The sequence below is a fragment of the Suncus etruscus genome, chromosome 7 (assembly GCF_024139225.1).
Source record: "Suncus etruscus isolate mSunEtr1 chromosome 7, mSunEtr1.pri.cur, whole genome shotgun sequence".
NCBI lineage: Eukaryota > Metazoa > Chordata > Mammalia > Eulipotyphla > Soricidae > Suncus > Suncus etruscus.
In genome coordinates this window covers 71610329-71628444 of record NC_064854.1, presented here as the reverse complement: position 1 = coordinate 71628444, position 18116 = coordinate 71610329, and the positions used below count along the sequence as shown (strand labels likewise).

The 18116-nt window shown below is 34.3% G+C and overlaps 1 protein-coding gene and 1 non-coding gene across 2 annotated transcripts in view; both read left to right on the top strand.

Moving 5' to 3' along the window:
- ADGRB3 (adhesion G protein-coupled receptor B3) overlaps window positions 1-18116 on the top strand; it is an 898471-nt gene that overhangs the window by 761624 nt on the left and 118731 nt on the right. The window lies entirely within an intron of this gene.
- On the top strand, window positions 6159-6265 carry LOC126014993 (U6 spliceosomal RNA). Its single transcript, XR_007497905.1, has one exon. It is a non-coding gene; the product is annotated as a U6 spliceosomal RNA (small nuclear RNA).

The window sequence follows — 18116 nt, the reverse complement described above, 5'->3', positions numbered from 1 at the left end:
TTTTATTTTTTTTGTATTGTTGTGGTATTTTAATTACTTTTTTCACATCCTCTCTCAAACTGAGGTTGGAAGCCTCTAGACAGGATTTTGCCTATTTTCAGCATATTTGATTTTTGATTGAGAAGAGGACATATTAGGTGATGGGTATTCCCCTGATTCAATGTGAATATGTACCCAAAATACTACAGTGAAAGATATGTAAGCCATTATGAAAAAAAAAATTGTGTTTTTAATCAGAAATTTTCTTTGACTTACATGTATTATTATTATATCGATTATATTATATGTTATGTTATGTCACTATATTATGTTATATTAGTTTACCTCATTATGTTAATCAATTTTGTCCTTTAAATGAATTCTTACTTTAAAAAAAAAACAACAAAAAAAAAACTAAATTATACAAAAATTTTTTATTTTTAAACTTTATTTATTGATTGATAGATTGATTGGATTTTTCGGCCACACCAGGCAGCAATCAGGGGTTCTGCTGGCTTTACACTCAGAAATTGCCCCTGGCAGGCTGGGGGACTATATGGGATGCCAGGCATCTAGATTTGTCCCTCCCAGGTTGGCTGCATGCAAGGCAAATGCCCTACTGCTGTGCTATCTCTCTGGCCCCATACAAGAAAATTTTAAATGTAAAATATTTAAATATCTTAAATAATATTTTCCTATAGTATCAGCTAACCTGATATTTATATTTTGACAAATTAGTTTAATAATGTACTCACAACTCATATTTTAAGTGATTCTCCTGAGAATTTTAGTAAGCATATATAAAGTTTTTAATTTTAACTTTGTTTGATATTTTAAAATCAATACTAGATTAAATAACATGCCAAAGTAGGAAATATTGTGACTGAAAAACCTATACATATAATCATTTTATAGTATAAGATCTAAAATACTTCAAAAATCAAAATCATAGTATTGTAATGTTTCACTTACTAAATGTTTTCTCCTTTAATTTTATTAAATAAAATTTGTACATAACTTTATTTAAAATGTAAAAACAAAGCAAGTGTTGGAGAATTGATACTATAATATTTCTGTTTCACCAAACCGAAGAAGTAATACTTGTTCTATTAACATGCTATAAAAAACACAACATTAATGATTGGAAAACAATATTTTTTGTTGTTTGTTTTATGCTCACACCAGGTTATTCTCAGGGGTTATTCCTTGCTATGTACTCAGAAATTGCTCCTAATTGGTGGTTCATTAGGGACTCTGGGTATCTAACGGAGGTCCATCCTGGGTCAGCCGTGTGCAAGGCAAATGCCCTTCCACTGTGCTATTGCTCTGATCCTGGAGAACAATATTTTTAAACAGGGAACAAAATGAGTGTAGCGATTCTCAACTTTAGTATCTGTTTATTAAGCTTCCAGAATGGATATGGCAGTGTTTGTTGCTTATAGTGGATTTGTTAACATTTATTGAGACTAATTTTTAAAATTTTGAATTTTATAACAATAATATGTAACTATAAGATTTCAATACTGAGGAATAAAATTAGGCATCTGATTATTAAATGTAAAGAATATTCCATTTTTATGACGAAGAAAATTGATTAATACATATCTATATAATACATATTATATATAGAGAGACATATAAATATATTTTACTAAGTATGAAATTAAAACATGTAAAAATGAAGGATTTTAAAGCCATTAGTTGACTTGAATCATTCAGATTTAAATAACAACTTCCATAAATGTTGAAATCACAACCAAAAAGGTTCTGGCATTTCAAATTCCACTCAAATTCACTGCTTAAATAAAAAAGTTACCTTCATTTGACAAATTATACCAATTGTTTTCTAAAAGAGTGTAAATTTAAGTTGACTTGATTGGGTTGGTTTGTTCGTTTGTTTTGGGGGCACACCCTGTGATGTTCAAGGGTTACTCCTAGCTATGTGCTCAAAAATCTCTCCTGGCTTGGGAGACCATATGGAACGCTGGGGATCAAACCACTTTCATCCTGGGTCAGCAGCATGCAAGGAAAATGCCCTAACGCTGTGCTATCGCTCCGACCCCAAATTTAAGTTGAGTTTTAAAATATTTTTATTTTTGTTTTTATGATTCCTAGAGTATATAAGATTAGTAATATTTCAAAATAGAAAACATAGGATAGAAGCACTTCTGGCCAAAAATATACATTGGTAGCATAATTATTTTCACTTTTGATTTTTTTAAACGAGTATGAATTTCTTCCTAACTGCTGGCTAAACGAGTGCATTTCTGGCTATTTCTGTATGTGTCCTTTGCCAATCTCTGCCAAGGCACTTGATTCATCTCTGCATCTTGGTGTGTGAGTGGGGGGAGAAGTAAGAGCAGAAATTATACAGCATCATCTGGATATGACCAAACTATTTCCTGAATATGAGTAATATATTTTAACACCTTTGTGCTACATTAAGAGGCTGGATGTTCAGAATCTGAGAGCTGATATAGGGTGCAGTGGTCAGCAACCTTTTTTTTTTCAACTGAGCCAAATCTCACCAAAATCACGATTGAAATTTATTTTGAGAGCCACACAGGGTGCGCACTGACAGAGGCTAGGATCAGAGTCCTGACTCCTGGAGTGGACACCGGCACACAGAAGAGCCAAATTAAAAGTTAAAGAGCCACATGTGGCTCGCGAGCCGCAGGTTGCGGACCACTGGCAGCCAGTCAACCCTTACCCCCACCCTGAAAGTCTCCAGTTTTGTTTAATAAAAACATCTTTTATCATAAGAAACATTTTGTAATTTTTTGTAAATTGGAAACTTAAAATACATAAGTTGGTTAATACTTAACATTCTATAGTCTAACACTTATCGGATGTATATGATGGTACTACTATAGGCTAAGGCAATGGGTATTGATTGGCAAAAAGCCAGTCTTTTTATTAGTATTCATGTGTCCCAAAATAATGAAGCAGTTTTTGGTTCATTAGCAAGGTTATCTGGAAATGTTTAATTATTAATACATTAATTAATGGATCAATAATGACATGATATTATATCAAGATTATATGATATATCAACGAACAGAAAGTAGTCAGATAATAAAAACAAAACAATCAGAAATCTAGTTAAATTCCATTTTGTATACATGATATCAAAAAAAATGTCTAGAATGCATTCACCAATTCTTTCAGTTTACAAATAATATTTGGACAATATGTAATTCAACAAAATGCATCAAACTTCCTTAATTATATTATATTTTACACTGAATTTTAACTTTTTATGTAAAAATCACATTGTAAACATATTATGTGATTTGTTTCAAGTTAGAAATGTAATCAACCTCTCGCCATCCCTCAAGCACACCTTTCCTTTTGTTTAAGGTGGGCACACCCAGTGGTGATAAAAGGTTACTCTTGGCTCTGTCTGTTACTCAGGAATTCCTGTTACTCAGGAATCACTCCTGGTGGGCTTGGATGACCATATAAGAGAAGGAACCTGTGTTGGCTGCTTGCAAAGCAAGTGACTGTCCTCCTTCATTCTGGTTTTTTTTTGCTTTTTCTGGAACTTTTTCTGGAAGTAGTAGTTTCACTACTTTATACAGACAGACACTCACCCTTCAAATAACATAGAAGAATGTTTTTTTTAGGGGTTTCTATTAATCAGAAAAACTTTTTCTCACAGCTTTACTTTGAGTTTTTTTTTTCTATTTCTTTTTTTAATTAAATATAATTTTTATTTTAATTATAGTGGCTTACATACCATTGACAATAAAATTTTAGGTACATATTAACATAAAATCAGGGGAATTCCCATCACCGAATTGTCCTCCCTCCACCTTCGTTCCCATCCTTCTTCCCATAACCTCTTCCTTTACCCCTGGGGCTGCTAGAATAAGTGGTGCTCTCTGTGCCTAGCTTACTACTTAGTGGTCTTACACCTATTTGGTCTTGGTAACTCCCTTATTCTCCCCCACAATTGGGAGACGGGACTAGTCTAGCATAGGACATGGTAGTTTAGATATTTTCAGGTCAAGGATAAAAATATACTTAACTTTAGGGGCCGGAGTGGTAGCAGAGTGGTAGGGTGTTTCCCTTGCACATAGCTGACCCAGGATGGATATATAAGTATCTATATATATCTATATATATCTATATAGATCTATATATATATATATATATAGATCTATATAGATGGATATATAAGTATCTATATATATCTATATATATCTATATAGATCTATATATATATATATAACTATGAGCTCAATATATCTTTATTTAAAGCTAAAAGGAGGGGGGCTGGAGTGATAACACAACGGGTGGACATTTTCCTTGCATGCAGTTGATTTGGAATTGACCCAGACCAACTTGAGTTTTATCCCAGTATTGCTTATGGTGTTCGAAGTAATAATTTCTAAGGGCAGAACCAAGAGTAACATTTGATCACTGTCAGGTTTGTCCCAAAAACCAAAAAACAAAAGCTAAAAGGAATTGAACGGGTATTTTGAGCAAAACAAGGTCAAGAAAATGAGAAAATAATCCAGGTGTTCACTGTTCCAAGTTACACTTTAAAATGTCTGACAAGGAAAAAACAAAAATCAATGGCTGATACATAAACCTTTCACCTCTGAAAAAATGGGTTTTAATTCAAACCAATTTTGTGAGGTTTGCCCATCAATCTTTCAGTCACACAACAAAATATTTCCAACTGCTTTGCAGTGCTCGTGCCAAAATACAAAAACTTCAGAGTTCATTTTAAAGGCTGCATGCAGCTAGTGGTGTGAGTGATCGATCACATTACTGATAAACAAGTTGTCTTTCATGGGGCAAGGGGAGTAATTTTTTTAATTTAAGACAAAGTGAAATTAGTTGTAAAGGTAAATATGCAGTCTAAAATAAGTCAATCAAGAGTCAAAAATTATTTAGATTTTTTTCTTAAACATTCCTTTTCTATGAAGGAGGTTTTCGGTAGCAGTAATAATATTTCTGTCTTACTGTTAGTCAAAGAATGAAGCTAGGAGCCTGAGCGGTGGCATAAGCATAAGCGGTGGCATAAGGGCATTTGCCTTGCATGCGTTAAACTAGGAAGGTCAGTGGTTCGATCTCCTGGGGTGTCCCATGTGATTTCCCCAAGCAGGGAGCGATTTCTGAGCACATAGGCAGGAGTAACCCCTAGGCGTCACCGGGTGTGACAAAAAAAGAAAGAAAAGAAAAAAGAAAGAATGAAGCTATGTCTTCAAAACCCACTAGCATACTACTTATGTGCCCTAATCCATTTTAATTCCTTTAAGACTTTATTATTAACTCTTACTCAGTTCTAAATATAGAAAATATCCTTTACAGAAAAATACGGAGAGAAAATAAAATCTCTAAAGTTAGCATGTTAGTATACTGTGGAATTACAGAAGTGAACATCCTGTGCTTTCAGGGTACTTCCCTGTTCTATGACTTTGGCAAGGATTGCCAAGGACATTAATTGAGATCAGACTAACATTGTTATTTTCCATAATCTCAAAAACAACTATGTTGAATTCCTTACATTCCTTGGGGCGGGGGGGGAGTCACAAAAGTAATTCAGAGCTTGAGTTTGCCATTACTTTGTGGGCTTTCTATTTCATGTTTACTGTATTTGCCGGCACATAAGACTACTGGGCATATAAGACGGCCTATATTCGCTGTATCAGACAGAACGTTCCTGTGCTGCAACTGTATGTACCACAGTAAGCCAATCACAACAAGCAACGGTTCAATGGTTATACTGTAATAGACTTCCTCTCTAACTCTGGCCAATCTGAGCAGGATTTTGACAGTGTAGATTCGGGTACAGAACATTGTATAATTTGCATGCATAAAAAGCCTGCTTGGATTGGCTGAGTTAGAGAGGCAGTCTGAGCAGCCTTGCAGTGATTGGTGCAGTATAGAGTTGGAAAATTCGTTTCATGGCAATATCCAGACGACTTTAATTTAGCGGCATATATAAACGGTTTTGTTTTGGTTTTTTTTTTTTTTTGGTAGACTTTTTTTCGTTTCAAAAGTCATCTTATATGCCTGAAAATACAACACCAAGTTTATTGTCAATTATGCTCCATAGACTATGTAGTAATAATAGTCAAATCCAGATCTTCCACATGTAAGCAATGCGTTTTAACCCTTTTCCTATATTTTTGGCCCTGCATGGAATTATCTTAAATTAAGTATGAGTGCTCGCTTCGGCAGCACATATACTAAAATTGGAATGATACAGAGAAGATTAGCATGGCCCCTGCACAAGGATGACACGCAAATTCGTGAAGCGTTCCATATTTTTATAAAACAAAAAAAAAAAAGAAAAAAAAACAAAAAAAAATTAAATTAAGTATGAATGTTAAGTATGACTCAAATGCCAAAGTGAAACAGATTTAGAAAATCTTACTATAAAACATATGTAATGGTCTTTTCTTGCCTGACTTTTATCATTTTATGTCAAACAAGACCATTAAGTTTTAAATTAAAAAATGCAATGGCAATATATTAAATAATAGCCAAGACTGCATATAATTTAAAAACTTTATCTCATCACCTAAGCATTCAATATGATTATATAAAAATTTTTATTGTAGCCTCTGAGTATTTTGAGGTTAATTGAGGTTAATTGAATGATTTCCCCTGAATTTGAAGGACTAACAATTTCTAGAGGAAAAGAAGCATCAGAAAGGGAAAAATATTTTAAATTTATATACTGCATATTTTTCTCAGTGTAATCATCAAATCCAAGACTTCGTTTTTCATCTCTTTTATCATTACTTGCAGCATCCCATGGTAACTAAGCATTTAATTTAATTCTTTGCAAAATATTAAATGTTACCAAGTGATGTTCATGTCATTCAAATTTGACATAATTTCCCACTAGTTAAGAGTATGTGCGGTGCTATAGAAAACAAATGAGTTTTTGAATTACAGAGAGGATTTTGTTGGAATTATTTAGCATCTGCATCTTCCTATTTCTGTGAAATTTTATTAAGAACACACCATTCAGGAAAAGGAAAATTGGAGCCATTATAATCACATTCACAAATGACTCTAAATATCTATGTAATATCTAGAAGAAATTATGAATTAAGATGTGGGTATGTAAATTTAAATTGTTTTTAAAGTAAATATGTATGTCATTGTAAATTGGAATCAATTTAAAATAAGCCTCAGGGCATTTGAGGAAGAAGAAAGTCATTATAAGGAAACTATGCTCATTTTCTTTCTTTTCTCCTTTAAAAGAAATAAGCATCATATGTTGTAATCTATCAAAGGTATCTAGAATATAACCTTTCTCTGGAGGCTCATGATAGGACTTCTCAAAGTATTTTTTTATTAGAACATGTAGGTACTCTTTTGTGAATGAATAAGTCGATAAGAAGCATATATTGTTAAATGAATTCACCTTATTAGTTTTTCCTTTCATAGTGCCTCTGGCCTGATGTAGCTCATTTGTTTATAGAAAACAAAGTCATTACTGCAGACTTAAGCCTCTGCACTCTTTACACATTGAAAAAAGAGAATTTGAGATTAGAATACATCTGTTCCCTTTTGTGGGCAGAGCAGCCTGTTGTCCTAGGTTTATATATCTCCATGATGTACATACTTGCTACAAAAGTAAATATACAAAGTCAGGTTGCGTAAAGTAGGCAAGGATCTGGCATCAAGTGGGGGAAGTTTGGGTTTGTAAAGTAAACATTTCCAAAAGGCTCTAAAGTGTTTGATACATTGTCAGAATTCAGATCAGTCTGCACTATGGTGTATGCCAATTTGTAAATGTGTAAAAGCAACAGACTACTGGGCCAGTTAAAGGTTAAAAGTTTGAAAAGGTTATGCATGAGATATATGACTTATCTGTGCTGACTTCTTTGGTAAATAACAGATAACAGTAACAAATCATTATCTGATAATTTATCAAAATGTGATAAATTTTGAAAGTTAACCCTTACAGTTCAAAATAAGAATAAATTTGATAAATTCTATATTAACTCTCTTGTCTTTCAAATTCTCTACATTTAAACATGAGTAACATCCAGCTCCACTAAAAAGCTACAAACACTTGATATCTACAGAAGACAGCCTTTTTTTGGAGAGATGCTGTTTTTTCTTTGTCTAAAAGTTAGAGTGAGCAGATCAGTTGATGGAATCAAGTCACGTGCATATCCTACATATCCTCACATACATTTTCTAACTTTAGCTATGCAAAGAAACTACTTGATGTATGGCTTGTAACCATGTCCTGTTACTCATCAGAATGTGTGGAATAAATGATTTGTTTAAGTTATAGACAATGTAGCCACAATAGATTTTGCATTACCCAATTTTTAACTTGGAATTGAATTATAGAATGTGAATGAGATATTGGTTTTTAAATTATTGTTGAATGGGTTGAAGTCCCATGACCTTTCTCGATGTCTTAGTCCCTTCTTGATTTCAGCTATTTCATTGTTATGAAGAACTCAGGTACAACATCATTAATCACATTTTAGATAGTGGTTGTATATTCATTATTTTAAGAGTCATTATGATTAATTTGATCATCATCATCATTATCATTTCATCACTACTATCAGGAAACAGAAAAAACTGATTAAGAATCATATCCAGGAGTGTGGTATCTTGGCTTGTCATAAGGCCTTGGAAATGGTATACTTAACAACATCAGCTTTAGTTTCAGAATCTATAAAATAGAACCAGAAATAATACCTTTTTGATAATGTTACTGTAGGTGTTAAATTAGATAACACAAATGCAAAAAAGTAATATTGAGCACAGCTTGAACTTTACTGATGTTAACTGTTGCATGCACTGCTGTTTATTCATAATATACCAATAAAATATTCATTCCTTGGAGACATCTATATTTTATATTTAATAACCTGCACACAATCTATTTTATTATCAATGCTTTATAAGCAAATTTCTGAGGAAAATGTGTTTCTTCAGTGAACATTTTCAAGATGCAATCTTCATAGCCATCTTTACAGAATCACAATTTTTAATGTATCATAGAGACACAGGAGAAATATGACTAGACTTTAGCATTTTTATAAAATGTGACACCCTGGGAAATTGTTTCCAGGGGTCTCAAACTCGCGGTCCGTGGGCCCCAAACAGCCCTCCGTACAACATTTTGTGGCCCTGCCCTAGAGAAATCTTTTTTTGTTTTGTTTTGTTTTAGTTGTTTGGGTCACACCCCCCAATGTTCAAGGCTTACTATTGACTTTGCACTCAAGGATCACCCCGACTTTGCCACCTGCAGCCCCCAGGTAAATTGAGTTTGAGACCTCAAATTATTCATAATAAAAATATTTAGATATTCATTTTAAGTGAATATAGTTCCTTTAATTATATTCATTTTAAAATGCATTTTTTTGTTTTTATTTTTTAATTTATTTTTGGTTTTGGGGTCACATCTACTGGCATTCAGGGGTTTACACCTGGCTCTGCACCTAGAAATTGCTCCTGGATGGATCAGGGGACCATCGGGATGCCAGGATTCATACCACTGTCCATCCTGGGTAGGCTGCACGCAAAGCAATGCCCTACCTCTTTGCTATCTCTTTAGCCCTAAAATGCAGTTTTTAGAAATGTTTTGTTACAACCTCTCTTTTCATGAAGAATCAGAGGTTAATTATCACAGATCTTAGCAGGATAACTGATAAAACTATTTTGCATAGCAGCCATATAATGAATTGGTGATGAATTAATTTTGAATTGTACTTGATATATTGGAATTTTCCTATTATCATAAATTTGTCATGCTCATTGTTTATGATAACTGTGCCTTTCTTAATCTTGCTTAGTCTGATTTTTTAAAAATTAACCCTGACAGTTTAAATAAGAATAAATTTGACAGAGAGATAGCATGGAGGTAAGGCATTTGCCTTACATGCAGAAGGTCGGTGGTTTGAATCCCAGCACCCCATGTGGCCCCCTGAGTCTGCCAGGAGTTATTTCTGAGTGTAGAGCCAGGAGTAACCCCTGAGTGCTGCTGGGTGTGACCCAAAAACACAAAACAAAACAAAACAAAAAAAGAATAAATTTGATAAATTCTATATTAACTCTATTGTTTTTTTAAACTTTCTACACTTAAGACTTGATTAACAGCCAGCTCTGCTATAAAGTTAGAAAATACTTGATATCTATAGAAGACAGCCTTCTTTTGGAGAGATTCTTTTTCTTTGTCTAGAAATTAAAGAATGGGCAGATTTGTTGATGGAAAGAATCTACTCACTTTCATAAAACTAAAACTAATTTTTTCTTTTAATATTCAGAAATTAGTACTCTTTCTTTGTAATTACTCCTCTAACAAAATACACACAGAGAGAAAAGTTTTCTGTTGCTTTCAATTGTTGCAATCATTGGCATCTCAAAATTCTGTGGAATCTGCTCTTGGCTCCTGGCTAGACTTCCATTTATCCTCTGGAGATGTATAGCTCAGGGAAAATTGACAGCCAGAGAAAAGAGGCAGGAAAGACTTGTGAAGATGTGTGATCTTGGTTTTCCTTTTTTGCAGTCTCTTCTACTGCATGTAAATATTATTCTCGTATGTTTTTAGCAAACAAATCTTAAAATTTTTCCACTCATGCTAGGTAGAACTATCTAACTTCCTCACATCCCTATTGTAGGAACCAATATCATTGCTGTACATTTACAATTTGAAGTTTGTGTCTTCCCGATATGTAAATGTATAGTTACCTATAAGGGATCTGTCCTCAGACTGCTTAATTTTAAATATCAGATTCAACAATTAGTAGCTATTTGTCTCAAAGAAGTGTTTTAAACTCTCTGTATACCAATTACCTTACTTATGTAATGGAAATAATATCTACCTCAAGTTTACATAAATGTCAAATAAATGCACATGTGTAAAGCACATAGAAGAATATCTGGATTAAGTAAGTGCCAACCAATTGCTTGCTTTTTATTCTAAGAGATAAAGAACAGGCATGTTAGTTCTAAGAACATCGCAAAATGACTGGCACATGATATAAGTACAGAAACTAGTTCTCAAATATTTTATCCTTTGGCTTTAATCTATAAAGACCTCAGGCAGAAGAAAAGAAAAAAATGTGTGTTTCTGCTACTATTCATAAAATTATATTTATTAGTAACATACTAGAAAAAGAAAAAACTAATTTCTCTATTCCAGGAAGCAGAATCCCTGTTGGGACTTTCATTTCTATCAAACTAAAATGTCCTAATAGTTAGTCTTTTAGAATCCCCTCCTGAAATACAGCCGCAAGCCAATTAATTAGTATGAGACCTTAGTCAGAAGGACAATATTACCTGGAGAACTAAGCAATGCAGTCAGCCTCACAGCATTTAATTAAGTCACAGACAAAAGAACTCATTTGTTTGGTAATTTAGAGCATATATTTCCACTAAAGAATGTTTTCTGATTCCACTCTTCTCTCTGTCTTACTTTGTGCTGGTCAAATGTGTTCTGAAATAGAGAGAAAAATAAAATGCTTAGCCCATGCAGTAAGTGCATCAGGAATATATTTCCAGGCTCTTGTACATATTTATTAGGAATTTGAGTCTAGCTTAGGTAAATGATGTTTCATAAGACATTCATTAACACGTTTACTTACTTTCCAAAAATATTTAGTAGATCAGAAGGAAATTAGAAAAATGGAATGTTTGGGGGCTGGCATGGTAGCACAGAGGTGCTTTGCCTTGCACATGGCTGACCCAGGACAGATGCAGGTTTGATTCCCCCAGCATCCCATCCCATATGGTCCCCTGAGCCAGGAACAGTTTCTGAGCATAGAGCCAGGAGTAACCCCATAGTGCCATCTGGTGTGGTCCCCCCAAAACAAAAAATATAAATAAAGAGGTAATGTTTTTAGTTTGAAAAAGACTTAAAAAATTAGACACCCAATATCAATGCTTTGCTACTTGTGGAAAACTAGCATAGAGGAATTTCACACAGGTTTAGAGCAATTATCTTCTTCTAAACTTTGTTGCTTACTCAGTCCAGTTTAGAAGCCACTATTACTTTCTTCGGGTTCCTCTGCTTCAACTACACTACACACTGTACTATAAGATCTCACAAATATGAATGGCCTGTGGTATTTGTCCATGCTACTTCAGATCTGTGAACAGCATATCTTGCCAAGTGCCTGGAGTGTTAGATAAACAAGGTCACTGAAAAGAACTTATTTTTGGAGAATCCACTCTCTCATGCATCTACAAAAGCTTTATTCTCTGTTTCTGTGTTGGGCACTAATTGAAACTATTTAGTAAGTTGCAATAAAGAGGAATGACCTTTATTAAATGTTGCACATCTTATCACAACCTTGGAAGAAAAACTAAATTCCTTAGCGACCAGACTAAGCTAGCTTCCCTAAGAAAGTATTGACAGGGAAATTTATATCAGTTCACAGAGAGGATAAAGAATAAAATGTTATTAAGTACTTTCATAGTCCGCTGGCTAGCATCTAAGGTTCACAAAGAAAAGTATGGATTCTATTGTGTTCTCATCACAACTGCCTTTCTATTTACTTGTAGCTTAGATAAAAGTTTAGTCTTCCAGACCCCTGAGGGGTCTTCAATCTTCCACCCATTTTTCTCAATAGAAAGGATGCCAAAACATGGCAAAAATACTTCATCAGAATAGGAACATTTGATTTAAAAAGCTGCTTGCATGGAAACCCATCCACTATTTTGTAAAGATATAAGATACTTGATATTCATTCCTAGAACCAAATAGTGAGTGAAGTTTTCTGAGATTAAAAGAATATAACTACAAAATAAAAGTACAATAAAAGTGCCCAGCCAATATATAGTCACAAGTTTATAAAATCAAATATAAATAAAACCACACAAATTAATATTTAAAAGTTAGTGAAGAATCTGATTAAATTTAAGGTTTATTTATTTAATTATTGTAGTTAGAGTAATGTTCATAGTTGGATTTCAGTCATGGAGGTATATTAACTTTCAGCAGTGAAACAAATCTGCCTCCAGTGTACCCATTTCCTTAGCCCACCTCCAGCACCTGTCCATCTCAAGGACTGGCATTCTGCCTCTTTCTGTCACTATAACAGACAAGGTAGATGCCAGTGCAATTAGTACCCAACTACACTCACCACTTTTTGTAGCAATCTTGATATTATGGGCTGGCCCTCTTGATCCTCATCTCTATTGTCTCTGAATACTATATTGTTTTTAATATTTATTATATGCTGCAGGTGAATGAAACTATTCTATATCTATCCCTCTCCTTCTGACATATTTCACTCAGCATAATAGTCTCCCTGTATAAGAAAAATTCTTGACTTCACTTTTCCTAACAACTGTATAGTATTCCATTGTATACATGCACCACAGTTTCTTTAGCAACTCATCTATAGTTGAGCTCCTGGATTGTTTCCAGTCTCTGACTATTGCAAATAGAGTTTCAATGAACATGAATGTTCAGAGGACATTTTGGTATCATGTTTTTGTGTTACAAGTTTAATTCCTAGGAGTGGCATTGCTGGTTCAAGGAGAGCCTAATTTTCAGTTTTGTGAGGAATATACATATTGTTTTCTAGAAAGGCTAGAGAGTTTTTTTCTCCTTGCATTCATGCCAGCACTGGTTTTTCTTGTTTTGGATGATGTATGCCAGTATCTATGGTGTAAGATGATACTTTATTGTTGTTTTTATTTGTGTCTGTCTAATGGTTAGTGATGTGGAAGGTTTTTTAATGTGCCTATTGGCCATCTATATTTCTTCTTTGAAGAAGTGTATTGAACATACATTTCTTCTCCCCATTTTTAATGGGGTTATGTTTTTTACTTATTAAGTTCTGTCAGTATGTTGTATATCTTAGATATTAGTCCCTTATCATTGGTATTGGGTAAATAGCTTCTCCCATTTATGGGTGGCTTTTGTATCCTAGTCACTAATTTCTTTGAGGTTCAGAAGCTCCTCAGTATAATGTAGTATCATTTGTTTATCTTTTCTTCCACATGTATGGACAGTAGTGTTTCCTCCTTAAAGATCCCTTTAGTCTCTCACTCTGGTCCCTTGTGCCATATGTTAGTGGAAAGGCTTTCAGTATTTCTCCATTGAGTATATCATTTGCCATGTTCTTGTGGTAAAAGACCTTGACTATATTTTAAAAAATCCCCTTCCATTCTTACCTTGTTCAAAGTTTTTTTTTTTTTATCATGAATGGGATTTGGACCTTCTGAAATGCATTATCTGCATCTTTTGACATGATAATGTGGTTTATATTTTTCTTTCATTGATATGGTATTTTATGTTGATTGAATTGGGATGTTAAACTATCCATGCATCTCTGGAATAAAACTTAATTAGTCATTATGTGTGACCTTCTTGATGAGGGGTTGGATCATTTTAGTTAGGATTTTGTTGAGGATCTTTGCATCTGCATTCATCAGGGATATTGGTCTGTAGTTGTCTTTCTTTCTTTTTCTTTATTTTTTGCAGCATCTTTTTCTTTTTTATGAGTTCTTTTATTGTAAGAATTTATTCAAGAGACAAAATTTATTAACATAATGAGGTAAACTAACATAACATAATATAGTGACATAACATAACATATAATAATACATTTAAGTCAAAGAAAGTTTCTGATTAAAAACACATTTTTTTCCATAATGGCTTACATGTCTTTCACAGTAGTATTTTAGTACATATTAACATTGAATCAGGGGAATACCCATCATCAACTATGTCCTCCCCACATTCCAGTTCCCTTTCTACAACCCATATAGCCCACCATCACCCCCCGGGCTGCTAGAGTAGGTGAACCCCTCTTTGTCTGGCTTACTATTAGTGATCACATATCTGTTTGGTCCTGAAACCCTCCCTTGTTTCCCCCTCTATTTAAGAGGCAGAGCTAGAAAAATTGAGGCATTTGGTTTTGTTTGAAGGAAAGAAAAGCAATAGATTGGCATACAAAATAAGAGGGAAAAAAAAGTCAAAAGTCAAATATGCTGAAAATGGGCAGAGTCCCTCTAGAGGCTTCCAACCTCAGTTTGAGAGAGGACGTGAAAAAGGTAATTGAAGCACCACGACAATACAGAAAATAATATCTAATTAAATAACCGGTGAGCACTACAGCAATAAAGATAGGCACCACACAATAGTCTCGGTTCTGAAATCAAATCATGCTTGAGTGCAAAAAGAAAAAAAAAAGTGCAGCATCTTTTTCTACTTTTGGTATCAGGGTGATATTAACTTTGTAAATATCTATTTGGAAGTATTTCTGTTTCTTCAATTTTCTGGAAAAATCTGAGAAGTATTGGCAGTAGGTCCTCCTGAAAGGTTTGTAAGAATTTGTTATTGAGTCCATCTGGGATGGGGCTTTTTTTTAATTTCGATTACCATTTAATTTCCTCAATAATGATTTGTCTGTTCAGATAAGCTAGATCATCTTGATTCAACCTTAGGTGATTATAAAAGTCCAAGAATCTATCCATTTCTTCCAGATTCTCTTGTTTTCTGGAATGATCTTAGACACTAAGATAATTCATTAATGTTTCTCTATCAGTAGGTTGAGTATTATGTAAGAAAGATAAAATTATTAAGTATAGAGGCTGGAGAGATAGCACAGCAGTAAGGCATTTCCCTTGCATGCAGCTGATCCAGGACGGATGGTGGTTCGAATCCCAGTAGCCCATGCAGGAGCAATTTCTGACTGCAAAGCCAGAAGTAACTCCTGAGTGCTGCCGGGTGTTAGACAAAAATAATTTTTAAAAAATCTAATATATTTCCTGCCCTTGTAGATTAAAATATAGAGCTAAGTCTTCTGATCATTCAAAGTATTATAAGATATATGAATGCTACTGTCTAGGTAAATTTTATGAGTACAAGGAGGGAAATAAAGTGAAGATTAAGGGAATTTGATCTGGTAGAAAAAGTATGAATAAAATATAAATAGATATACAGAAACTAATAGCCAGCAAATATACAAAGGAGAAAAAGCAAGGCAAAAATACAGATGTTTGAGCTGGAGAGATAGCATGGAGGTAAGGCGTTTTCCTTTCATGCAGAAGGTCATTGGTTCGAATCCCTGCATCCCATATGGTCTCCCGAGCCTGCCAGGAGCAATTTCTGAGCATGGAGCCAGGAGTAACCCTGAGCACTGCTGGGTATGGACCCCCCCCCAAAAAAAAAGAATACAGATGTTAGCAGATCAGTGGCTAGTCTAAAAACTGTTATCAATGCGAAGTAGGATATCAGAAGTAGAGTAAAGAAAGATGAGCCTGAAAAAATATAATCGGCACTTTATTCTCACTATCCATAGGGAATACTAAATGTTATATTCAAAGATATTTTTCCTTTTTATTTTGTATAAGGGTAGTGAAACAATTAGAAAATGCCTTGAGAAAGATATTAGATTCTAATAAAAAGTAAGTGAGACATACCTCAATGATATTCCTGAGAATAGCCAACCCAGAAATCTGAAGATCTTTTCACACTCCATTCTTTCAGCCAAGGGTTAGGGAACACCCTGACACCCAGTTAATTATATAATATTTACTTTACTTTGTGGAGATGTCTTTCCTTTGTTGGTCACCTCTTCTCTTCATTCTATTAGATAAAACTTCTTAAAGAAGATATTTTAGTATTTTACAGGGAGATATATTAAAATTATGAATTTGTGAAATTGATAGGTGAACTCTTGATTTCTTTAATCTTGTAAAGAAAGTCTTAACAGTTTGGTTGTCATCTTTAAAAAGAGAATAGTGGGGGCCGGGCGGTGGCGCTAAAGGTAAGGTGCCTGCCTTGCCTGCGCTAGCCTTGGACGGACGGCGGTTCGATCCCCCGGTGTCCCATATGGTCCCCCAAGCCAGGAGCAACTTCTGAGCACATAGCCAGGAGTAACCCCTGAGCGTTACCGGGTGTGGCCCCAAAAAAAAAAAAAAAACAAAAAAGAGAATAGTGAAAAGTGAGAATTACAAAAATAAATCATAGATAATAAACCCACTTTGAGTCTATAAATATATACCTCAATAAATCAATGAACTTGTCATACAGAGAAAAATTCATAGACAACATAAAAAACTCTCAGCAAAATTGCATTTTAAACTATTATGCTACTACACCAGTAAAGCATGTTCAGGAAAAGAAATGTACAAGACAGAATTGTTTTACATATTCTTCCATTAAAATGCAGCAGCAGAAAATACTTATTATATAGGTTTGCATTATTTTGCTTTGTTTTGAGGCTACACCTGGGAATGCTCAGCGGTTACTCCTGGCTATACGCTCAGAAATCGCTCCTGACTTGGAGGACCATATGGGACACTGGGGAATTAAACCACGGTCCATCCTAGGCTAGTGCGTGCAAGGGATATGCCTTACCGCTTGCACCACCACTTTCCTCACAAGTTTTTGAACCCTTTTCTGTATAAAAACAAAGATAATAGAAATAATACTGTTTATTTTGCAAAGGGTCTCTAAAATTATACTTGCCTTCCCCAAATTATGTGTAGTAGTGCACTATGAAAGTGAAAATAAATTAGTCCTCTTTGATGTTGATATTAATATTTAGTTACATTTCAGAAATAGAGTAGAATGGACATCTCTAATTGTCTACTTTACTGCCTGCTATATCGACCTGAAGAATTCTGAAATTAGATTTATTGGCTCTTATTTCTTGTTTACCTTTCCTCTCTTTTCTCTGACATGCATTAAATACATCACCATTGTATTTTTCCACTGTATTTATAGTTCAACTTCCCTGGATTCAACTGGGCAATTAAAAAAATTTATCCCATTTGTATCTCTGGTAAAGTCAGAGAATAGAATCGTATCAGCTGACTGTATCTACTTGATCACCAACATTACAATGCATAACACTGGCAATCTGAGGGCACTGTCAGAATTAACATCTTGAGCATGGCCATGCTCTCAAGAAAGACCTGATAAAGATTTCATTAAATTAGCCAAGAGCACTTCCTATTTTTTTTCAAGTGCTGGGCATTTATTTTAAACTTTTTCTAAACAGATTAGACATTTGAAGTGAAGTAGGATTTTCTCCTGACATTGTATCTTGCTCTCAAAATAGCTCAGGATTTTTATATTAATATGAACATGTGGGTCCATAGCAGTGGCACAAATGGTAGAGTGTCTGTCTTGCATGCAATAACATAGGACGGACCGCAGCTCAATTCCCCCGGCG